The 23382-nt window shown below is 36.2% G+C and overlaps 2 pseudogenes; one reads left to right on the top strand and one right to left on the bottom strand.

The window, feature by feature from the left end:
• LOC143407904 (transcription factor Sp3 pseudogene) overlaps positions 1–12324 on the bottom strand; it is a 49688-nt pseudogene extending 37364 nt beyond the window's left edge.
• Positions 12325–12476: 152 nt separating this feature from the next.
• LOC143407903 (dual specificity protein phosphatase 1 pseudogene) overlaps positions 12477–23382 on the top strand; it is a 36469-nt pseudogene continuing 25563 nt past the window's right edge.

Genomic DNA, 23382 nt, shown 5'->3' with positions numbered 1-23382 from the left:
AACTTTTTCACTGCAAGGTTCTAAAATTGGTGTGGAGCATTGTTACAGAGAAGTTGAAATTGTTTTTGTGCTTTTAACTTTTATTTTATTAGAAAAATATAACTGTTCATTATAAAATAATAATGAGTTAAAACTTTAGGATCCTTCCCTGGTTTCCAGGACACCACACACTTCTTGTTTACTAGTTTTTCTGCTAACTCCCTTTTCCTTCCTTAGTTGAAAATTTTACTTTATAAAGGGTTTAGTCTTTGACCTTTGACCTTTCTTTCTTTCTGTCTACACTATCTCCTCAGGTGATATGTTCCAGATCTCTGCATTTAAATATAAGTTTATGCTGATGATTCTCTATTATGGTTTAGATGTGAGATGTCCTCAAAAACTCCTGTGAAAGACAAAGCAATAAAGTTTAAAGGTGAAATGATCAGAATTATTAAGCCCTAACCTAATCAATGCATTAGTTCATTTGAATGGATTAACTAGGTGGTAACTGTAGGCAGATAGAATGTGGCTGGAGGAGGCTGGACAGTGAGGGTATGCCTTTGGGATATATATTTTGTCCTGAGTGAGTAGCACTCTCTTTGCTTTCTGATTGCATTGTCCTAAGCTGCATTCCTTCACCACATTCTTCCACCATGATGTTCTGCCTTACCTTGGGCCCAGAGTAGTGAAGTTTGCCATTTGTGGACTGAGATCTCTGAAACTGTGAGCCTGAAAAAAACTTTTCTTCTTCTTCATTGTTCTTGTCAGGAATTTTGGTCACAACAATAAAAAAGCTGACTAAAACACTCTCAAAGGCCTATCTTCACCACTAACTCTTTTCTTAAGTTCCAAAATTGTAAATTCCTTTAGATTTCTCACAGATATCCCAAATTAACAAATCCCAAAAGACAACTCTGGATTTCCTCTTCTTGAAATTCACATCTTCCCAGTTATTTTCTACTCCAAAACAACCTTGCCTACCCAGTTAATCAGACTAGACCTAGAGGACACTTCTGATTCCTTACTTTAAGTGATAAAGATGGTGGTAACTCACATTTCTTGACTATGTTAGTATCTGCCAGGATGTCTTGTAAGGACTTTAATTCTATGAAATAGATGTATTTATTATCTCCATTTTACAGATGAGGAAACTTAGATTCAAAGAGGTTATATAAAATTGCCCAATAAATAGTGGAGCTGAGATCCTATCAGGGGAAAGACTTATTAGTTCTACATCCAAAGTTTGTCCAGAAAATTTATCCATTTATCTTTATTTTAAATTATAATAATGTAGTCTACGTTACAGTTCCTTCCCAGCAAGACCTCAATATTTCCAAACAGCTTCTATTTTTGTTTTCATTCAGACCATTTTGTAATGGTCTTTTCATAGGCAACTCAAGTTGAAGGACTTCTGTGATTTCTCATGGGACTCAGGAAAGAAAAATATCTAAACTTCTCATAGGACCTATAAGATCCTACCTGGTTACCTCTCTAACTTTTTCAACTTCTCTTCCTTTGTAGTTTTTAAGAAAACAAAAGTTGTCTACCTCAGTCTTTGTATTTGCTACATTCTCTACCTGGAATGATCTTTCCTGAGATTATTAAATGTCTTGAGATTATTAAATTTCATAAAATTATTACCTCCCTAGACTCAATGCCTTGACCATTCCTCATCCCTATCCTCATGTGATATTTCATTTTCCCATTTTCCTTTCTTTAGAGCACTTATTACTTCCAATGTTACCTAATGATTTATTTTCTTTGTTTGTTGCCTTGCCCTAGACTCTAACCACTATGTTGGCAGGAGCTCCGTCAATAGCCTCACAACTGTATTATCAATTCTAACATATTGCCTGGTCAAGATTAAGTACTCAACAAATATTTGTTATTAAATGTTTTTTTTTTCCCTAAGAAGTTTTCCAAAGATGAGTAACTGCTATTGCTGCTGCTATTGTGTTTTGTGGTCTGGATAAATTGATATCTTTGATATCCCAAGGGATTTTCATCTTAAAATTTGCTTGTCAATTTTTCAAAAACAAAGCTCACTAGGGCTGGAGTGAGGATAAATTGAATAAGGTCCTTATATTAAGTACAAGATTTAAAGGAATACAGAAAATCTTAGTGATTAAGGTAAATAATATTAAATGTAATATTTTTAAAAAAATCGAATTGGCAAACAATCGCCTCCAGAAAAAGTGACCTGCTTTTATAGATGGAGCTCTAAGCTTACACTGGATGAGGGCAGGGAACTTCCTTGCTTTGCTCACCACTGGTTTCCCAGTGCCTACCTAGAACAGTATTGTGTACATAGTAGGCATTTCATAAATATTTGATGAATTACTAAATAAATACCCCAAGAGAAAAACAAGCTATGAATATTTACCATATGGAGAGTACTGAATCTTTTACTATAAATTAAAACAAAACTTGAGATGACCTCTGTCCTCCAGATGAGTCTAAAAATCACAAGAGGCAGTTTAGGATTATGACTCCAGTCACAACCAACTTGATCTTCAGCTTTCTGTGCTACTCTGAAAGCTCTTTCCTCTCTCAACATGCTACATTGATAACTAGCTCCCACCCTGTTTTTGGCCTACTAAAGAATATCTTTTTTTCTTTATCTCTTGCTTTTATTTTCTTAGTCTCTTTCTCATTTCTACTCCCTGGGCCAATACAATATAGTCAAATTAACAGAATGGGGGAAAGGGAACAGTAGACAAAATGATTGTTCTTCCTGGAATTGATGACCCAAAGGTGAAAACACTCAGCCCCAAGCCTTAAGAGACTGCTTCTTCTTTCACTATGATCATCTCCTCATTTTCGGCATCCGTTCTGATTCCCATTGACACATCTGAACATGCTAGTTATAATTAAGGTGGGTCATTTCATGAAGGTGCAGGTACAGGATTTTTGCGCCCCCCCCATACATGAAGATGAATTTTAAAAATATTGTAATTGACTTTATATTTAAATGTACACGGGGATCTTTTAAAATTATATGAAGGCAAAGGTTATATTATCTTGAAAGTTAAGACGGCTACCATTGCAGATCAGTACTCTGCATTGTCAGAATCTTTTATTTCTTTGATATTTGACAGGATGACATTCTGCATTGTTATCAACTGAAGGGCAAATTATTACTAACAAGTTTGTCTGCTGAGATTCGCTTGTTATCTCCTTCAGAGAGAGAGAGAAGCTGAAATAAATATTATCGTATTTAATATAAGTAGTTGAGTTAGAAATCTACTGGGTTGATAGTAAGATGAGGAAAATATACTGCCCTGGGGAATGTAGATTGACACAATGCTTTTCAGAAAAAATTTGCAATATATACATTTATATATAGTTTTAAAGCAGTGTAAATCGATTCTGTAATTCTGCTTTTGAGATTATAATCTATGAAAAACTAAAATGAGGAACAGATATATTCAGAAAGATAATTGCTACTGCATTATCCCAAATGGAGCAACCTAGATGCTCTCTTGCCCCTGTTCAGTGCAGGTGATGGAATTTGGGGTTCCTCTGCAGGAAGAGAGCTGGCTGTGAAACAAAGCTAAGAAAAGAAGGCCCGGGGGGAAAAGTAATTTTAGAAAGTAAGGGCGGGAAGACTCTTTGACCTTAGAGGTCCAGCTTCCACACTGGAAAAAGAGAGCTAGAGCATGTTTGCTTTATTATGTGGGGGAAACTTCAAAGGTTTTCCATAGAATGTTCTTTGTTAAATAAGGAAGGAGGTGGGTTGTCGGGTTTACAACGGGGGACGCCCAACTCCAGAGCTACTAGATGGGTTCCCCTAGCCCAAGGAAGGCAGAGGTCAGTGCCTTGTGCAATACATAGAGTGGGAGGAGCCACAAAACAGATTGCAATGACAAACCTAAATCTCCTTGTCTCTTGGCTGAGTGAAGATGCTCAAATAGCTCACGGGTGGCTTCCCATAATGCCCCACATGAAATAAATGTTAAAATTAAATAACAGTGAAACCTGGTGACTGATTGGTGACTGATTATTTGAGTACATTTTTTGTTACTATAATCAAACACCAGAGGCAAGATAACTTGCTAAAGAAAAGGGGTTTGTTTCCTCATCATACTGGAGGTTCAAGGGTATGGTGTCAGCATGGGCGTGGTTCTGTATAAGACCTCATGATGAATTGCAGATGTGAAGGAAGAGATGATATCATCTCAAAACAGGAAGCCAGGGGTGATTCTGGAGTTGGGGGAGGTCAGAGGTCATGAGACCTATGGTCATGAGAGCTATGGTAAAACCTTCTGAGGGCATCTCCCCAAAGGACTTAAGGAACTCTCAGTGGCCCATCTTAGAGGTCCTACCATCTCTTAGTGCCACACACTAAGGACCAGGCTTCCAACACATGAACCCTTGGGAGACACACAATCCATATCCAAGCCTAGCAGGTGCACATCAGAGTAATATTTCAAAGATTTAATTTTTTTAGCTACAATGGAAAATATTCTATGAAAGATCCAGGGTATAAAATTGTATATAAAGCTAGATCTTTAAGTAAAAAAAGAAAACAAACCAGCAAACAAAAAAAGAATTGCATAGACAAATCTCTCTAAAGTGAAATCTACTGTACATGTAATAGGCTTCTAGATGATGAATTCATAAGTAATGTTTTTACTTATTGTTTATAATAAAAAGATCTTTAGAGGAAATATAGGTCACTTTAATAATTGGGAGAAACAAACTTTTTTTTTTTCTTTTTTTTTTAAGTGCAGTAGCTCCTCCTTCGATTCAGGATTATTCCCTGGAGTTGTGCTCCAGTTGTGACTGCATCCAGAACCTTAAGATTCCTCAGCTGCCTAATAAACCAGAGAACTGAGTGATCTGGATGATTCATCCAGGATTTGGCTTGAGCTGGTGTATTTATCACAGGGTCCTCCTGTTCCTGAGCAATGATTGTGGGGTTTATGAGCCCTGGAAGGGATAGCAAGTTAGAGCTGGAATTAGCTGCATTCTGATCTCAGTTACACAGATGCAGCTTTCATTGATTTTTATGGGAGATTTGTGCACATAATGGGGAGAAAAATGTCACTGATTTGTTTTAATTTAGCTTGAGCAGTAACCCTTTACTAATGGGACTCCTTCTATACGAGGCAAATCTGCTCTCGTTTTTGTTTCTTCAGCCACAAAAAGCACTGGTTTAGATTTCTGTGATGAAGGAAGTCTCAGGGATTTCAGATTAACCTAGGCACTTGCATATGAGTCATGCTATTCAATTTCCATTGGCTCAAACATGTAATGATCTCAGTTATAAGTTAATGAAACCAAGATATAAATAGTGTTGCTTCCTTCCTCCAGTTCAGATTAGACATTAAAAAGGGGTTTCTCAACCTCGCCACAACTGACATTTTGGGAAGGATTTTTTTTTTTTTTTTTTTTTTTTTTGCAGAGGGGTGGTGGTTACTGGGGATTGAACCAGAGCCTTGTGCATCTGTGGATGCTGGGAAATTGTTTTGCCTCTGAGATACATATGCAGCCTTTTTGTTTTTGTTCCGTGTTTCCCTAAGTTACTTAGGCTGCCCTTGAACTTTCTATCATCTTGTCTCAACCTTCCAATTAGCTGGAGTTAAAGGCATGGGCACTGTACTTGACTGGAGGGGCAATTGTTTGTTGTAAGGGACTGCCTGTGTGAATGTTTAGCAAATTCCCTAGCCTCTACTACTTCATGCTAATAGCACCCTTTCCTCCAGTTATGACAAACAAAAATGTCTCCAGATATTAAGAAATATCCTCTAGAGTCTCCAGGCAAGAAATATTGGATTGGACAAAGAATAAAGAAAAGGTGAAATGGAATGTAATAATTTCAAATTACAAACATGTTATTAAAATCATTAATATTCTTATTAATTTAGGCACTAATTTAAGATGTCTAGGAAAAACATATATACTTCCCAGAAAAGTTTAGAAAAAACAAATGAAGTAATCAGCATAAAGAAAAGTGGATAAATTGGACTTCAGCAAAATTAAAAACTTTTTATAAAGTGATTGGTAATAAGATGAATAGACAAATCATACATTTGGAGAAATTATTTGTAAACCATATATGTGATGAAGAATTTTTATCCAGAAGATATGAAGATTTCCCACAATTCAATAACTAAAATACAATGCAAAAATGAGCAAAAGACTTGAATTGATAGCTTACAAAGGAAGATACACAAATAGCCAATAAGCACATGAAAAAAGTGCTCAACATCACCAGGTGTAGGGATCACAATTTAAAATGAAAGTAAAGTCATTTCCCTAGGTACATGAATGATTGCACCAATGGTGTGACCCTACTTCGTGTACAACCAGAGAAGTGAAAAATTGTGCTTCATTTGTGTACAATGAATTGAAGAGCATTCTGCTGTATAACTTATTAGAACGAATTTAAAAAATGAAAGTAAAGTGACACTACCAACCTACCAAAATGGTTAATGTTAAAAAGACAACAAAGACCTTTGGGTATAGACAAGGAGAGGGATAGCTGGGTCAAATGGTGATTCCATTCCCAATTTTCCAAGAAATCTCCATACTGCTTTCCATATTGGCTGCACCAATTTGCAGTCCCACCAGCAATGTATGAGTGTACCATTTCCCCACATCCTCACCGACACTTATTGTTGTTTGTCTTCATAATACCACCATTCTGACTGGAGTGAGATGAAATCTTAGCATAGTTTAGATTTGCATTTATCTAATTGCTAGTGATGATGAAATTTTTTTCATATATTTGTTGATTGTATATCATCTTCTGAGAAATATCTGTTCAGGTCCTTGGTCCATTTATTGATTGGGTTATTATTATTATTATTATTATTTTTGGTGCTTAGCTTTTTGAGTTCTTTATATATCCTAGTGATTAGTGCTCTATCTGATATGTGAAGGGTAAAGATTTGCTCCCAAGATGTAGGCTCTCTGTTCACCTCATTGATAGTTTCTTTTGCTGAGAAGAAACTTTTTAGTTTGAGTCCATCCCATTTTTTATTTTAATTGTTGCACTATAGGAATTTTTTAAGGAATTTGGGGCCTAATCCTGCATGATGGAGATTAGGGCCTATTTTTTCTTCTATTATACACAGTGTCTCTGCTTTTATTCCTAAGTCCTTGATCCATTTTAAGTTGAATTTTGTGCATGGTGAGAGATAGGGGTTTAATTTCATTGTGTTGCATATGGACTTCCAGCTTTCCTACCACTATTTGTTGAAGAGGCTATCTTTTCTCCAATGCATGTTCTTGGCACCTTTGTCTAATACAAGATAAATGTAGTTTTGTGGGTTAGTCTCTGTGTCACCTGTTCTGTAGGGACACAGCCACATCAATGTTTATAGCAGCACAACTCACAATAGCTAAACTGTGGAACCAACCTAGATGTCCTTCAGTAGATGAATGAATAAAAAAAATTGTGGCATATATACACAATGGAATATTACTCAGCAATAAAAGAGAATAAAATCATGGCATTTGCAAGTAAATGGATGGAGTTAGAGAAGATAATGCTAAGTGAAGTTAGCCAATCCTAAAAAAACAAGTGACAAATGTTTTCTCTGATATAAGGAGGCTGATTCATAGTGGGGTAGAGAAGGGGAACATGGGAGAAATAGACAAACTCCAGATAGGGCAGAGGGGTTGGAGGGAAAGGGAGGAGCATAGGGTTATTAATGATGGTGGAATGTGATGATCATTATTATCCAAAATACAGGTATGAAGACACAAATTGGTGTGAATATACTTCGTACACAACCAGAGATATGAAAAATTGTGCTTTATATGTGTAATAAGAATTGTAATGCATTCTGCCCATCATATATAAATTTTAAAAAATTAAAAAAAGACAACAAAGACAATTGAACAGTACATGGACAGATGAAACTAATAGAAGGTGAGGATGTGAATTGTATACAATAGAGGGAACCTTTAAAAAAGGTTTGCAGGGGTTTTGTCTGGTTAAAGATATATATATCCTATGACCAAAAGCAATAAGCCTAGGTAGTTACACAAGAGAAACACAACAGTGACAAAAAGACTTGTGTAAGTATGCTCATAACATTATGGTTCACTGAACCCCAATGCCAGAAACACCCCCAGTGCAGACATCATCTGCTTCCTGAATAGTGCCACCGGAAAGACACAGCATCATCCCTGTGGTGTCCCTGCCCATCATGAATATGTTGAATCCAGTCATGAAGAAATTCAAATAAACCCTGATTGTATGCTTAGAAATGTCAGGTCAAGAATGACAGAGACAGTCTAAGAAACAATTCTGGAATAAAGGAAACAAAATTGAAATGACATGAGTACAATCTGAATCCTAGAACAAAGAAATTAGCTTCAAAGGACTTCCTATAGTTTGAATGTGAGGTGACCCCCCAAAACTTTCATAAATGCAGGAATATGCGTAGTGAAGTGATTAGATTATGAGAGCTGTAACCTAATCAGTCCATCCTAGTTTGAATGATGGGTGGTAACTGTAAGCAGGTGGGGTAGTGCCCTGGAAGGATGCATCTTTTCTGCGGGAGGGTGGGCTGAGGGACTCCCACCCTCACCCTCTCTGCTCCCTTGTTGCCACGAGGGGAGCCGTTTTCCTTATCCCATGATGTGCTGCCTCACTTGGGCCCAGAGCAATGGAGTCATTGTCTGTGGACTGAGACCTCTGAAACTGGGAGCCTCTAGTAAACTTTCCCTTCTCTAAGTTGTTGTGGTTAAGTGTTTTGGTCACAGCTATGGAAAAGCTGACTAAAACAGCACTTTATTAGTACAATTATATTTCACTATGAACTATAGATTAGGAAACTAAACATAAATCACCTGTTTTTAATAATTAAACTAGAAGGCAACAAAGTGTCATTTCTTGAGAGGGAGAAATACACACTGAAGTATTTAGTCAGGATAAACAAACATTTTTCAATTTATTCTCAAACACTCAGAAGAAAACTCATGCACACATATGTAAGAAAGTAAACAATATAGCAAATGGGCAAGATATGAACAATTGACGAATGTGAATAAAAGGTATATTAGATTTTCTTGTGATTTTTCTGTATGTTTAAAATTACCAAAACAAAAAGTTTCAAATAAAAAAGTGATAAAAGTATGCAAAAAATAAATAAGGGTCATAAAATTGAATTGTAATAAGAAGATGGATTAGTATTTATTATTGTGTACTCAGTTGTCACAAATTTAGAGCTTAAAATAACACATTTATCATTTCAGAGCTTTCATGGGGTAAGATGTTAGGGACAGTTCAGTTCACTGTTTTACAAGGTTTCAATCGAGATATCAATGGGGTTCCTTTTTATTTGGAAGCATGAATGGGGAATAATCTTCTTCCAATAGCATGAAGGTTATCAGTGGTTTATTTCTTTGTGATTGTATGATGGGAGGGTCTCAGTTTTTAACCAGTTGTCAACTGAAGGCTGGTCTCAGATTCCAGAGAGCACCGGCAATTCCCTGTCATGTGACCTTCTCTATAGATTGTTCACACGTGTCTGTTTCCTTCCTCAAGGTAAGTAGAAGAGTGTCTCTAGTTTGCTTAGATTTTACATTTTACTATATAATGTTACAAAATCAAGAGAGAGACACTCCAAAGTGTCCTTTGACACTTTCTATTTGTTAAGGAACATTACAGGTCTCCCCATGCTCCAGCAAAGGGAATTTTACATGGATGTGGTCACCAGGAATTGAGAACCTTGCATTTCACTACTATACAGGAATTTATGACTAAAACTGGAGTGCCAATGTAATAAAAACCTAAGTTTATGTATCAGTTTAATGGTTGATCAATTGCTGGTGAGAAAGTAGAAGTTGGAAGAACAGAAACATGTCATCTTCAGGAAGGAATTGTTTGATAAAACCTCTCCCATGAAGCAAATCATGTGCTTAAAGATTATACAAGGGGAAGAAGTTAGAAAGTAGAATGTGAGTGCCATATATTGATTTCATTGACAAAGAATAGCAAGAAAGATTTAAGGTACAAGTTCAGGGACCAGTGCAATGCAGTGTCAGCAGGGCAAGCCACAGTGTCTGTGCTCAGTAGCAGTGGCAAAGGACTGTCCTAGAATAGTCCCACTCTGTTTTGAAAATTATTTCTGGCTACAGAACTGTGGTACTTGACTGACCTTCTGGTTCTCATGGGAACTCTGGGGTTATCTGATTTCATCTAATAAATCTAATTTCTGCTTAAACTGGACTCAATATATTTGCTGTTTTAATGAGGATTCTGATGATACAGAAAGTATTCATACTTTCACTCATATTGGGGCATTTTTATCAAGCAATTTCTGTGTACTAAATTCTGGTACTAAATTCTAAAACTAATAATAAATATGATAGGCATAGATTTTTATTTCAAGAGGCTTAAATTTTTTAAATGTTCAGATTTGTTTTTGAAGAGATTTATGAACTTAAATTTAACATATGCAAATAATCTATGATATCAAAGCTAATTAATCTTATAATTCCAGTTGAAATACCATTTTCATAAATAAATACATCTGTTATTATACAACATTTAATAATGGGATTATTTTTCCATTGACTCAAAAACATAATCAGAAACAATAGTAATCAAGAAAACATTTCTATCACTTATAGCAACTTTTTCTAGTTTTTAACATTCACTCTAATTTACTTTTGTTATACTTTTTAGTTTATTTCTTTCTGGAGCATTATTTCACCACTCAACATTGAAACAATATTTTTAAATGTTATTGCTTATTTTTAAATTTGACACAAGATGCTTTATTTTGAGAAAAAATATTGTAAGAACAGAATACAATTGCATCTTTTAAAAAGATCTCCTCTTTACTGTTTTCTCCATATATGATGAATTTTGATTAAGGAAATAAAAAATTTAGACTTTCTATTGCAATTGGAAAATTCATTTATGCAGAGCTGCAAATTATATTTGACAAAATAGAAAATTAACATTCCTTCTGAAGCTATGTTTTGCAAACAGCAATACTTCCCTGGAGTTTTAGCTGAAATTTTATTTATTTATGTATTTTTATAAACACTCAGATGTATTTAAGGTATAATTAGTAGGAAGTCATTTACCTAAGTTAAATTTCTTGGACCAGTGTGTTTTAAAATTCTTGGGAGTTGAATTTTGATCATTGGAATTAATTCATTTTTAATAAGAAACGTTTTTACGTAAGAAACACTTTTGAATATAAAGTGTGGACTTCAGAGGTAAACTTTCAAAGTCAAGATCTATTAGCAAATTTCAAATGGTTCAGACATGATTTATATGAGGTTTCTTGTCAGAGTAGTCTTTGGAAGGTGCATTCTTAATTGCAGTTGAGAACAAGGTGAAGTTTCCCCTCAGGAACGCTTTGTGGTAGGGAGGAGGTGGAACAAAGGGGCAAGATCATGGGATCATGAGACTTGCACTGTTATTAAATGTCTTTATTTATTTATTTTTACTGCACTGTAAAATTAGTGAATTGGATTATATGATCATGAAATTTCCCTTGGGCTCTACTTTCTATGACTATGCAACAAATAGGGTAGAAATAATAAAAATAATCGATACTTCTTTAAGCTGTTAAGTTAAAAAAGAGACTGAAAAAGAACTCTATATTCAAAAACATGATTTTACCATGGATACTTATTAGAATTATTTGATGTTTATACCCATGGGGTTGATTACATGAAAACAATTATTCTATGTTTAATTTAACTAATTCTATAGCAAGGGAAAATAAAAACTATCCCACTAAGATAAATGGAAAGAGATAAGAAGAATAGGGCCAAAGATTAAAATCCATTCTCATTTATTTTCTTTTTTTTTGATGAATTCATTTTGTAAATATAGTTACTTACTACTCTTTGACTTGTTTGAACATAAGGAAGCTAAGGGTAAAAAGAATCTGCCTCATTGTCTGGAGTGAGAAATTAGGATTTGTTTTTAAATATGCCTGCTTGGAAGTCTGGTCATGATTCGTTTTAGGTGGAATTTTGTGACTCAAATAAAAAGTTGATGGTTATGGTACTTGGTGTATAAAATAAACATTTCCTTCTTATAGGGAAAACAGGAAGTGTTCAGAGTGTTTGTCTTCATGTAGGCAACTTCTTCATATCTCTGCAAAAAAGAAAGATTATTCTTCCTGCAAAACTTTTTAATACTCTGAATTAATCGTTAATCTTGCCTTTCTTTTTCTTATTGGACTGATCCAGCTGTGGCGCCTCTAATCCTGATACTTTTTCTGTCACCAAGATACAATCTCTCTTAGAATCATTTGCTGGCCTTCTTACAAATTGTGCATCTGAGCTGATATAAAATTGGTACCTCTTAATATGTAAAGCACTGGAAATGGAGTGACCCCGGGTGAGCGTTCCTACCATGTCCCCTTACTTCAACTGGATGCTTTATTTTTAAGCTCTTTGAATTCAGTATCTTTTATTAGGTTCCCAGGGAATAGTGGATGCTTAATAAATAATGATGAAAGTTTTAAAAATCTCATTTTACAAACGAGAAGTCAGAAGTGTTTTGACCGATGAGGATTAACGAGTCATCCAGTGAGGCAACCTTTATCCTCAGGATTCCCACTGAGTATATCCAGTTCAACCTGATGTACAACATCAGGTGAAATTATAAAACGAGCATATCTACCCAGCTCAGGATGGGAGAAGTAGGTCTTTCTAAAAACAATAAAATGTTCATAAATGAAGATATTTCAGTTGCTAGTGGCAAGGAATAGAAATATGTACAGTATTAGGATACCACTATGCAATTATGCCTAATAAATATGGCAATAACGATTTGTTTCACACAATAAAATGGGGGATGAATATTGTGATATTATTTAAAGATAATTATGGCATGTGAGAGGTATAAACAGGAGAAAATAACCTGTAGACCATTTTACATGAGTATAAAATCAAATTAAAATAATCTGAACTCCTGATTACTAAGATACTATGCCTTATCCCAGAACAAACAAAGGGCCATAAAGATGTATATGACCTTCAAGGACTTTATAGTACATGGGGTTCAGGGATGGTGTGGGATGGGGAAAAATAAAAGAATAAAATAAAATAACAGATGTCTTTATTTCACACTTATATAATCACTACCAAGATAATGGAACACCATGAGTATTCTTAGAAGGCAGAGAATTTATGTAAACAGAGGAATTAAGAAAAACTTTGCCATGGATTCACAACATGTATATAGTTCTTTTTTGTTTATTTGTTTGTTTGCTTTGGTCCCGGGGTTGCTTATGCACTGAGCCACATTCTCAGTGCTTTTTATTATTATTATTATTTTTTTTTATTTTTGAAACAGGGTCTTGCTAAATTGCTGAGGCTGGCTTTGAACTTGCAATCTATCTCTTCAGCATCCCAAGCAGTTAAGATTGCAGGCATGCATCACCACACCCAGCTACAAGTATACATTTTTAACAGGCTCAAATAGAGGTAGATATGGCAGCATTTTAGATAAAGGAATCAACTCTGTTTCATTCATTCAGAAATACATTGTTAAGCTGATACCTTCCTCGGGTAAAAAAACGGCACACATAAAGAAGAAAAATATGCTCTTTGACTTGTAGAAACTTCCAGTCTGGGCAGACTTATCTAATTGTTTTTCATGTTGCAGGCAGGGTCCTGGTTGCCATAGGGGATTTATGCTATTTTTTTTTTATTGATATATGTTTTCTTTTTTCTTGTTTTTATTGGTTGTTCAAAACTATGATGCCACCTCAGTAAGAAAGACTTCCCCTCCTCACCTACAGTTTTTCCCAAGGTGATTGGGAAGTACTTAGCCTTTCTTTGAAACACACTTCCTGACCCACCACATGGCGCTGGAGACGTGTGATGGGAAGGAGGCACTTTAAACATTTCCCTTTAACAAAAACATGAGCCTATGATGTCCTGTGTGTTTCGAACTCCAGATCTCCATCTCTTCTCCGTGCTCCCTCCTTTCCCTAGAAGTACTGTTGTCAGATGCATGGCATTGGGTGCCTCGCCATCTTTCGGGAAGTTTCAATTCTCTGAAGGAGAAGGTTACATATTTTCCTGAATATTTTAGTGGTTTGTAAATATAGGGCTTCGATTCTCCTTTTTCCATCAGAATTTAATGACTCCAAAGGTGGAGTGGAGAAGTTGCATAAGCAACCCTAGGACCAAAACAAGCTCCCATGGTGCAGGCAATGATGCAATCTTCAATTGCCATCACTTTTTCCCATCTACCTAAGGATATAGCATACTTTTTCAACCTGGGCATCCATTTTTTTTTCCCCAAGAAAAATGAGTACTCTAATATATGGAAATATATTTCCCCTGTTGAGTTTAACCCTGCCTTATAAATATAGTGATGGGAGCATTGGGCTACCAGGTTTTCTACATAAGAATCACCATTTCCACTCTAATTGGATGTTTCTCAGCCACTTGAGAAAGGGGTGCCAATTCTAGTTAAGTGATTTTTGGTTTCAAATCTCCTCTAATATGTGTCTTATGTGTATGCACATACGTGTATATGTGTCTGAGTCTTCTCTGTGTGTGAGAACATCAGTTTCTTTCTGAAAAACTTGATATGGGGCTAGTGTTAAAAGAAAGCTGACATGCCATGGACTAAAGAGTTTACCACGAAGTAGACATCTATTAAGAGATTTTGCAACAAACTGTATAGTGTTTGTATAGGTTGCACGACTCATTCATAGATTATACAACATGGTATCAGAACAAGGCCCAAGGGATTAGTGAGCCATCTCTTTTGAAATGAGGTTCAGCTGCTACCCAGGATACAAATACAGCTAATGCAAAGGAGTGTGGAGAGGAATTTTCCTGAAAAAGAAATTTTAAATGGTGTACCCTATATATAGTTCCACACCATTTTACTCCCACGGAGAAGATGGCATTTGTTTTAGGGAGGTAGATTTGAATAAATTTGCCTCTTTGGGCTGCTAATCAGTATTCAGAGTTGCGTCCAAGAAAAGCCAAATTCTCTACTATAATTTTAACTCACTTGGAAAATTTTGGGGTTTATACTTCAATTGCTCAGGTAGCCTCTCTCCTTTTTTTTTGCCTGATAGTGAATTAACTGTTAACAATTATTAGAGGCACAACCCTACTATTAATATCAGTGACTTCTATACCAGAGGTGCTAGCTTCCAACTTTGGGTGTGAATTATCAGATCAGATGTTAATCCAGTGGATTTCTTGGCTCCTGAGTATCTACAGAGGTGCCTTCACTCTGCTGTCAATGGTTCCTCTCATTTTAATGTCTCAAGGACTCCAAAGGCTACCTGCATATTGTGAGTTGCTAGAGGGATTCACAGATTTCAGCAGAACACACACAGTCAAGATTTATTACAGAAGCACAGTAAGGATACACTGCCAGATCAGTAAGGGAAAAAAAGTACATTTCTCAGGCAGAATCTGGAGATTCCATGCGTAGGCTTCCTATGCTCTGTCCTTCCTGTGAGATCGGTGCGTACAACACTCTTGCAGTAGTAGTTAAAATGAATTAACATGTGTGCAATGAATCTGCTTAGGTAAGACTGTGACTCAAGGTTGAAGTTTTCACCTGGGGTTGATCACAAAGGCACCTGTACCCATCAAAATTCTAAGTTCTCAGACAGAAAGTGGATGTTCACCATAAAAAAGATTCATATATTTTCAACAGTCAGATTTTACCACTTAACCTATGTTCTAAAAACCAAGTTCCCAGATGCTAGGCAAGGGTGAATCTTGAAGGCAGGAGCCTAAAGATAGTAGCCTCAGGCCAATGTATTGACTCTGCGGAAAACTTCCCCCTTTATTTCTGTTTGGTTTTGAACAAATGGTATAGGTTTGAGTCTTCCTGGATCTAGGTTTCCTCATCTTGAAAGTAGGTGTGAAAACCAGCTACCAGTGGTTATCATAAAATAATTTGGTTCAAAACAATTTGGTATAAAATAGTTTGGTTGGCCTGACTTTATATAAAATAAATTCCTTTATTAAAACTAGTTGGGGATGTTTCTATCAAAATGCTATGTAAATTATAGATTGAAATGCTTTACAAAATACTGCCTATTATTCCTAACTTTTTGGTCACCAGCATGATAGCCTGCAGCCTCCTCTGGGTGGTTCCCAGGTCTTCTTGTATTCTGGGTTCTGAGACACCCCAGAAGACAGCAGTGGTTGTGGTGGTGGTGGGGAGGACAGTGATGCTTCTGCAGGAATGTTGTAGTGTGATTTTTCTGGGGGTATTGACATCATTTGTATTTTACTTATCTCAGTTTAGAAATGAAAGACTCATCTGATCTTACTTGTAGTCCAGAGGGTTTAGAAACACAGATTCTAAATCCAGATGACCTGGTCTTGAATCTCACATTTTCTACATACTGGCTTGGTTACCCAGATAAGTTACTTACCCTCTCTGAGCCTTAGCTTTCTTATGTACAAGATGAGATAAAGCATCAATATTGGTGGTTTTCATAAAAAATAATTGATCTAATACATATATAGTACTTATAAAAGTGTCTAGTACTTGAGAAATACTATTTTCAACTATTATTTTTAATTTTTTTTTTTTTTGGTACCAGGGATTTAACTCAGGGCCACTTAACCACTGAGCCACATCAACAGCCCTATTTTGTATTTTATTTTGAAACAGGTCTGAGTTGCTTACTGCCTCGTGATTGCTGAGGCTGACTTTGAATTCGCGATCCCCCTGCCTCAGCCCCTCAAGCTGCTGAGATTACAGGCATGTGCTACCACACCTGGTTTTAACTTTAATATATTTAAACATTGTGCTTTACAATAGAAAGAAAATAGAGCCTTAAGTTCTTTGGATTTCAATATTGGCTCAGTCACTTATTTTGTGTACTACTTTGGGGGAATTTACTCAACCTCTCTGAACACTTTTCTTCTTATATAACAAAATGAGAATGTTTATCTGATGGGATTTATGCATTTTTGTATATTTGTGTGCTTAGTATTAAAAATACTATAAATCAGGGCTGGGGTTGTGGCTCAGAGGTAGAGCACTCACCTAGCATGCATCAGGCACTGCATGTGATTCTCAGCACCATATAAAAATAAAATAAAGATATTGTGTCCACCTATAACTAAAAAGTAAATATTTAAAGACACACTATAAATTAGCCAGTGCATGGTAGATACTAAATTACTATTCCTACTCATTCTGTAACTATTTACAGACTGTCAATTATGTGCCAGACATTATTCTAGACTTTGGAGAGAGAGTGTTAGGAAAATAAGATGAGTCCCTGCTGCTTGGTGCTTACATTAAAGTGAGGGAAGACAAGTGATAAACAAAGGAACCAGAGCATACATAAAACAATGTCAGATGGTGATGAGTGCAATGGAGGTAACAGGTAGGAAGATGAAGCCAGGGTGAGGTTGGGAAGATAGGGAGGCTGAAATGGAAGATTGGGTGCAGGGGAAAGGTCTTTCTATAGAAGGGAATAGGAATAAGGAGGATTAGAGAAACATGCAAAGACCTGGGAGAAGGTCTAGACAGATGCAGTGGGAAGGGCAAAGGCTCTGAAATGGGAAGGAGCTCTGTATATTAAAGAACAGTGACAATCCAAGTGTCAGGAGAAAGGTGAGCAAGGGGAGAAGGGTGGGCATGACAGAGACAGGCAGGGACAAGTGAGGGCCTTATGGCTCAGGGTAGAACTGTTAACTTTTCTTCCAAGAGGAAGGAGGAGCCATTGCAGAGTAAGCAGGAAAGAATCTCATTTACACTTCAGAACTCAATCCAGCGGCAGGGAAAGTTTGGAACCCGGGAGAGCAGGTAGGAATCATTTTCAGAATACAAGGTAAATAAAGATGGTGGCCAGGACTGGGTGGTGGCAGTGTGGATGCTGAGACGATGTGATTACCAATACTATTATGACCAGTATTACTGTTTTAGCTTATAATTTTTCTTAATATTGTTAGCATAAAATAACCGTCATTTTACTTGGAGCAACAATAATGCAAATTAACCTTTGCCAAACTAATATTTTTGAAGAGGTTTTTTTTTTTTTTTTTTTTTTTTGGTATTTCAGGAAAGGAAATATCATAAAGGAGGAATTTTATGAAGTGGCCTTATTTTATTCTCCTTACAGCTATATGCGAGCAAGACTTATTACTTTTGTGATTTCTCATATTTCCTCATTATAAAACTCCCAAACAACTTAGAAGAGGAAGGAGCATAAATGTCTCGGGTGTCATGTGTGCAGTGATGATTCTGAAAATGTCGCATCAATTTGTCTTGGCTGGTTAGAGTTTTCCTTTAGGATGTCTGCTTCTTGCCCCTCTAATGGGGTGTTGAATTTCCCCAGAGTAGGTGTGAGAGCTCTGTTGTCAGGGTGGTTATGGTGTTTTATGCAGGTTGTTGCTTACCCTTCTGTTAGGACGTTTTTCTCTTGTTAGCATTTGATTGGATTCTTTCATCTGTGATTCAGTGTCCACATTGAACTCCATTTGAGTCTCTGCTCCTCTTTAAGACTCTATTATGTGGGGAAAAAGCCGACACACTTTTGTGCTGATTTTTTTGGTCTTTTGGGAGGCAGTCACTAGTAATGCTACACAATAAAGAATATTTAAGGTTGATGAACCTGTAATGGGTTATTACAGAAGAGGGTTCATCAGGATGATGGTTGTCAGGTTTGCCATGTAGGAGTGAAGTTCAAAGGAAAACTTTAAACACCCAAACAGGTTACTTGGGTAAGAAACATAAAACCATTCCTTAATGTCACATATTTACCCGGGAGGCAGAAAACTATGGAAGCACACACGTGTGTACTTCAGAAAAGTCTTAGAGCGTGGTGGACTGAAATCATCTTCCTTTGTGAGGCAATAGATCCCTTTCTAGTCAGAAGGCAGAGAAAGCACAGTATTTTCCCTCTTCTTTGAAGGGATCTGCTGGAAGTCGGAGCTTGGCGCTTGCTCTGCCAGCTCTTTGTGATATATTTGGCACATCATTCCTCCTCTGTGGGTCTAATTTGTAAAATAAAAGGCTGGACTAAAAGATTTTAAAGATTTTTTTTTAAGTTCCCTTTATCACAACCACTGGGATGCACTGATGATTTTTCTATTACTATTTATGTGAATATCTCTAGCTACTTCTGAACTTGGTTATTATTTTTTAAATTGCTCATCCAAAAAGTAATTTTTTGATCTTTTGTTGTCTTAAAGTCTATTAGACAAGTTTAAGAATTTTCTGAGTAAAACCTGCTTTTAATGAATAAAAATGTCTGGTGTAACAAGACCATTTACATATCTCTACAGGTGGCCCAAAGTAACAATATTTTACTGAATTCTATTAAACTTTTAAAAAATAGTCTTTAAAATGAAAGTTTTCACAAGGTTATGTTTCATAAGAGAGTCAATTAATGTAAGACTTATGAAAACATTTCTTAAAAACAACAATAATGGCATTAGATAGAGCCTGTTTGTTGTCTCCTACTTGGTAGTATTTTATATAAATATCATTTTATTTACTGAATAACAGGAAAGTAAATATTGGTAATGTCCCTTTCAGAGGAGGTAACTGGGACAAGAGTTGAAGGGTTTTGCTTACCATGTTGTTTACACTAATGAAGTCAAGTTCAACCAAATTCAAATTCATAGTCCACAATGTCAAATACAGAATTAAGTGATAAAGGGTAGAGAAGGAGAAAGAGATGGTCTCAGGACACAAAACACTTCCAATGTGGAAGGGGAGATTAAGAACTTAGAACAGGTCCTCCTGCCTCTGCCCTGGACTTATTTATAACACCTGAGGTACTATGTATTATTATTATTATTATTATTATTATTATTATCCATCTCTTCCAATTAGAATGCAAGTTGGATGAAAGCAGAGAATATACTTTTTGTCATTTAATCATTTATGTCAAAACTTGACAATGTTGGCCATACAGTAGGCATTCTAAATCTATTCATTAAATGAAAAAAATGAACCGTCTATAGTCTGGGGCACAGTGAAAAGTGATACACAGATTTTTAAGGGAGATTCTGTGGGATACAGTGCTGGGAGTGGGGGTTGATTTTGACATATCTTGAGTAAGATTTCACAAAGGAAGAGTCATTTGGATTGGATCTAAGAGACGACTTGGGTTTAATTTGGTAGAAATTCTGTGAAAAGTGTTTCTCCAGGAACAGCCAATGCAGGAAAGCAGAGGGCATACTGAGAGTAAATTTAACAACCAGGAACACTGATTAACTCTTTCTGCATTAAGTGTTTCTCTAAGCTGCTGTTGCATACATTGTCTTATTTGAGCTTCACAGTTACATGGAGAAGTTGGGAATACATCATTCCCCTGCTTTGGGAATGGTAAGGCTGTATGGGATGGAGAGTAGGCGGAAATAAAGATACCAGCTTAGGTTTATATTTTTGAACACTTTTCATGCCAGGGTAAGGAATGTGAACTTCTTTCTGAAGGACACAAAGAGACATTTGTAATCAAAATGGTTTCATCAAACCCATGACAGGAAGGTGACATTGATTTTGGGGATGACAGCTTGGAGGTTAAAGAAACTGCTAGCAGCCTGGTCACAGAGGAGACTATTTCACCAGTTCAGAAAAGATAATGAAGGTTCAACTTCTCTAAAGAATATGGGAAAGAGAGAAGTGGTATTTAAGTGGCACTGTGGCCTTAGAATTAATCAGATAAGAAATCAACTATGACTCTGAGGTTTTAACACTGAGTGATCCGTGAATGATATCAAAATTGGAATACCTGAGAATAACCAGATTCTTTGTTTAACAAGTTTAAATTTATTTTTGACTGTTTTGGATATGATATGCTATTAGCTATCTATCATTGTGGGAGATAATCAACCTAATGAAAGAAAAGTTTTATCTTGGCTCATAGCTTCTGCTTGTGGTTACTTGGTCTTGTTGCTTTGGGAAGCACAATATACCATGGTGGGTTGGGAGGTTTGTGGTGGAGGCAGCCTATTCACCTCATGGTGGCTGGAAAGCAGAGAATGGGAGAGAGAGGGAGGGAAGGAGGGAGATAAAGAGAGAGATAGAGAGAGAGAGAGAGAGAGAGAAGACATGGGGCCAGGATTTTTACATCTCCTTCAATAGTGCCACAGGCTGGGGACCAAGCTTTCAATACGTGGGCCTTGGGGGGACATTTCAGATCCAAACTATTAGCATATGCCTTTTGTATCCTTAATGTGGTACTAGAATCACAAACTACTTTAGTTGTACAGTATCATAAAGGTTATTTCATAATTTAATACCTTCTTTTCTATATGAGGAAACTGAAGCCCAGAGAGATGAGTGTCCTGATCTACAATGAAATATTTTAGTCATTGGCAGAGGAATTTAAGAAAAGACACAGGAGGGCTGGGATTGTGGCTCAGTGGTAGAGCGTTCACCTACCATGCATGAGGCACTGGGTTCGATCCTCAGCACCACATGTATGTAAAATAAAGATATTGTGTCCACCTAAAACTAAAAAAATAAATATTAAAAAAGAAAAAAACTGAGGAATATGGATTTAGGTAAGCAATGTGATTGAGTCTTGAACCCTTGACTAAACATTGTGATTTCTTATTAATAGTCCCATAAAAGTATTGAATTCAAAAGAATTTCTGAATTGCATATAGTGGCAGGGAGAAAAGATGGGACTGGGGAAGTTTGTCTTATATATTTTAACACAAACAAAACAGAGAAACTAACAATCCAAACTCCAGGACCGCATCCCTTTCTGTATAGTAGATGTTGTATTTCTCTGCTTTAGTGAAACTCTAATGTGATGAAGCAATTTCGATGTTCTGTATGGTTCACTAAAGCATAATTCTACTACTTCTATGAATTCTTGTACTGTTGCCCAAAGCAAGTTAAATATTTTTGTGGAAACACTATCCTCACCGGTATATCTTAGAACTACTCTGTTTTACATAAGGAAAGGCATTCTACAAGTTGAGTAAGATCTTAAATACAATACAATTCCAGTTCAACACAGTTGATTCACAGTGCTTATGTAATAGTTTCTCTCTAATCCTGTAATTTACAGTGAAAACCGAGTTATTCTCTCTCCAAATACCTTTATTAAGCAGAGTCTCTTAATAAAAGTATTGGATCATCTAGAAAAATGGTTCTTGGGCCGCTAACAATCAACCAACAGTACTGAAAACATATGAATACTATTTGTCAGAGTAGGGGGAGAGGGCACTGTACTCCTGGGTTCTTCAACATAGATGGTAGACCCAAAAGTCATGACTGTGGGAGGTGGCTTGAGTTTTGCTGTTCAGCCATCAGAACTGCTCCTAAATTTCTAGTAATTTCCTTATGGGCATATGTATGAATATATATGTATCTATATATAAAAATTTATATGTAATATAAATATAATAAGTAATATTAATATATGTAATATAAATTTATATATAATGTATAATATATCCATATATACACACATATATAATATATCCATATATAATATATCTATATCTATATCTATATCTATATATATATATATATATATACATACATACACATATATATTTATTTTGCTGTTAGATGAGGTTTAAAAGGATCCAAAACTTTAAAATTCTACTTCAAAATATTTTCCTTTACTCCCAGGTATACTTCCAAGAATTCAGGCATCCAGTGGACAAATCTGCCTGGTGTTTGTTTTACATAATGCGGCAAGAAGATAGATCTCCCATAGGTAGCCAGGATAAGGGCCTTGGAGAAGGACAGGAGGGGAAGGCATCATGCCAACCTGAAAGGAGACATCAGGTCTGAAAAACATGCTGCAATTTGCTACTTCCTGACAGCTTCAACCACAGTGACTCCATCTTATAATACCATTTCTGTTCCTCACAGCTTTAACTACAGTAGCCCTTCTTTAGTTACCCTTTCCATTACCCTTAGCAATGGCTGACTAGAAGCAGACCCCTACCAGAAATGTTTCTTCTCCCCCACAGACATGTCAAACCACAAGGTTGAACCTGCTCTCTTAATGATGTAAATAAGAGATTGAAATTATGCACTTCTGATTGGCTTAGCAACCTTGGAGCTTGAAGAGCTTGATTGGTTCATGCTGGCATCCCTTACCCTACCAATCACCTGTGCTGGGCCATCAGATACGCCTTTTAAAACCATAGACAACAGACACCAATTGACATCCCTCTCCTGAGACCCTTCCCTTCTGGAGGTCTGCTTTCTTTCTTTCTCTTACTCAAAGAAATCCTATTACTTTGGTTTCACCCTTGTGTTTGTGAATTTAATTCCTTAAATTCATGACACAAAGAATCTGCCTAGATCCATGTTACAATAACAAATATTGATTCAGTAATTTTTGCAAAAGTACCTTCCTACGCACTAAAATCATTTAAGGTTAAGGTCATCCTTGGACCTCTCTTAGCAGGTATTATCATTGATACTATTTCATAAATGAGGCAAACAAGGATGATATATGATGTGGGAGAATTCTTGTCAAT

Source organism: Callospermophilus lateralis, chromosome 10 (assembly GCF_048772815.1).
Source record: "Callospermophilus lateralis isolate mCalLat2 chromosome 10, mCalLat2.hap1, whole genome shotgun sequence".
NCBI lineage: Eukaryota > Metazoa > Chordata > Mammalia > Rodentia > Sciuridae > Callospermophilus > Callospermophilus lateralis.
The sequence above is the reverse complement of the archived record's forward strand: the minus strand, read 5'-3'. Positions and strand labels throughout refer to the sequence as shown.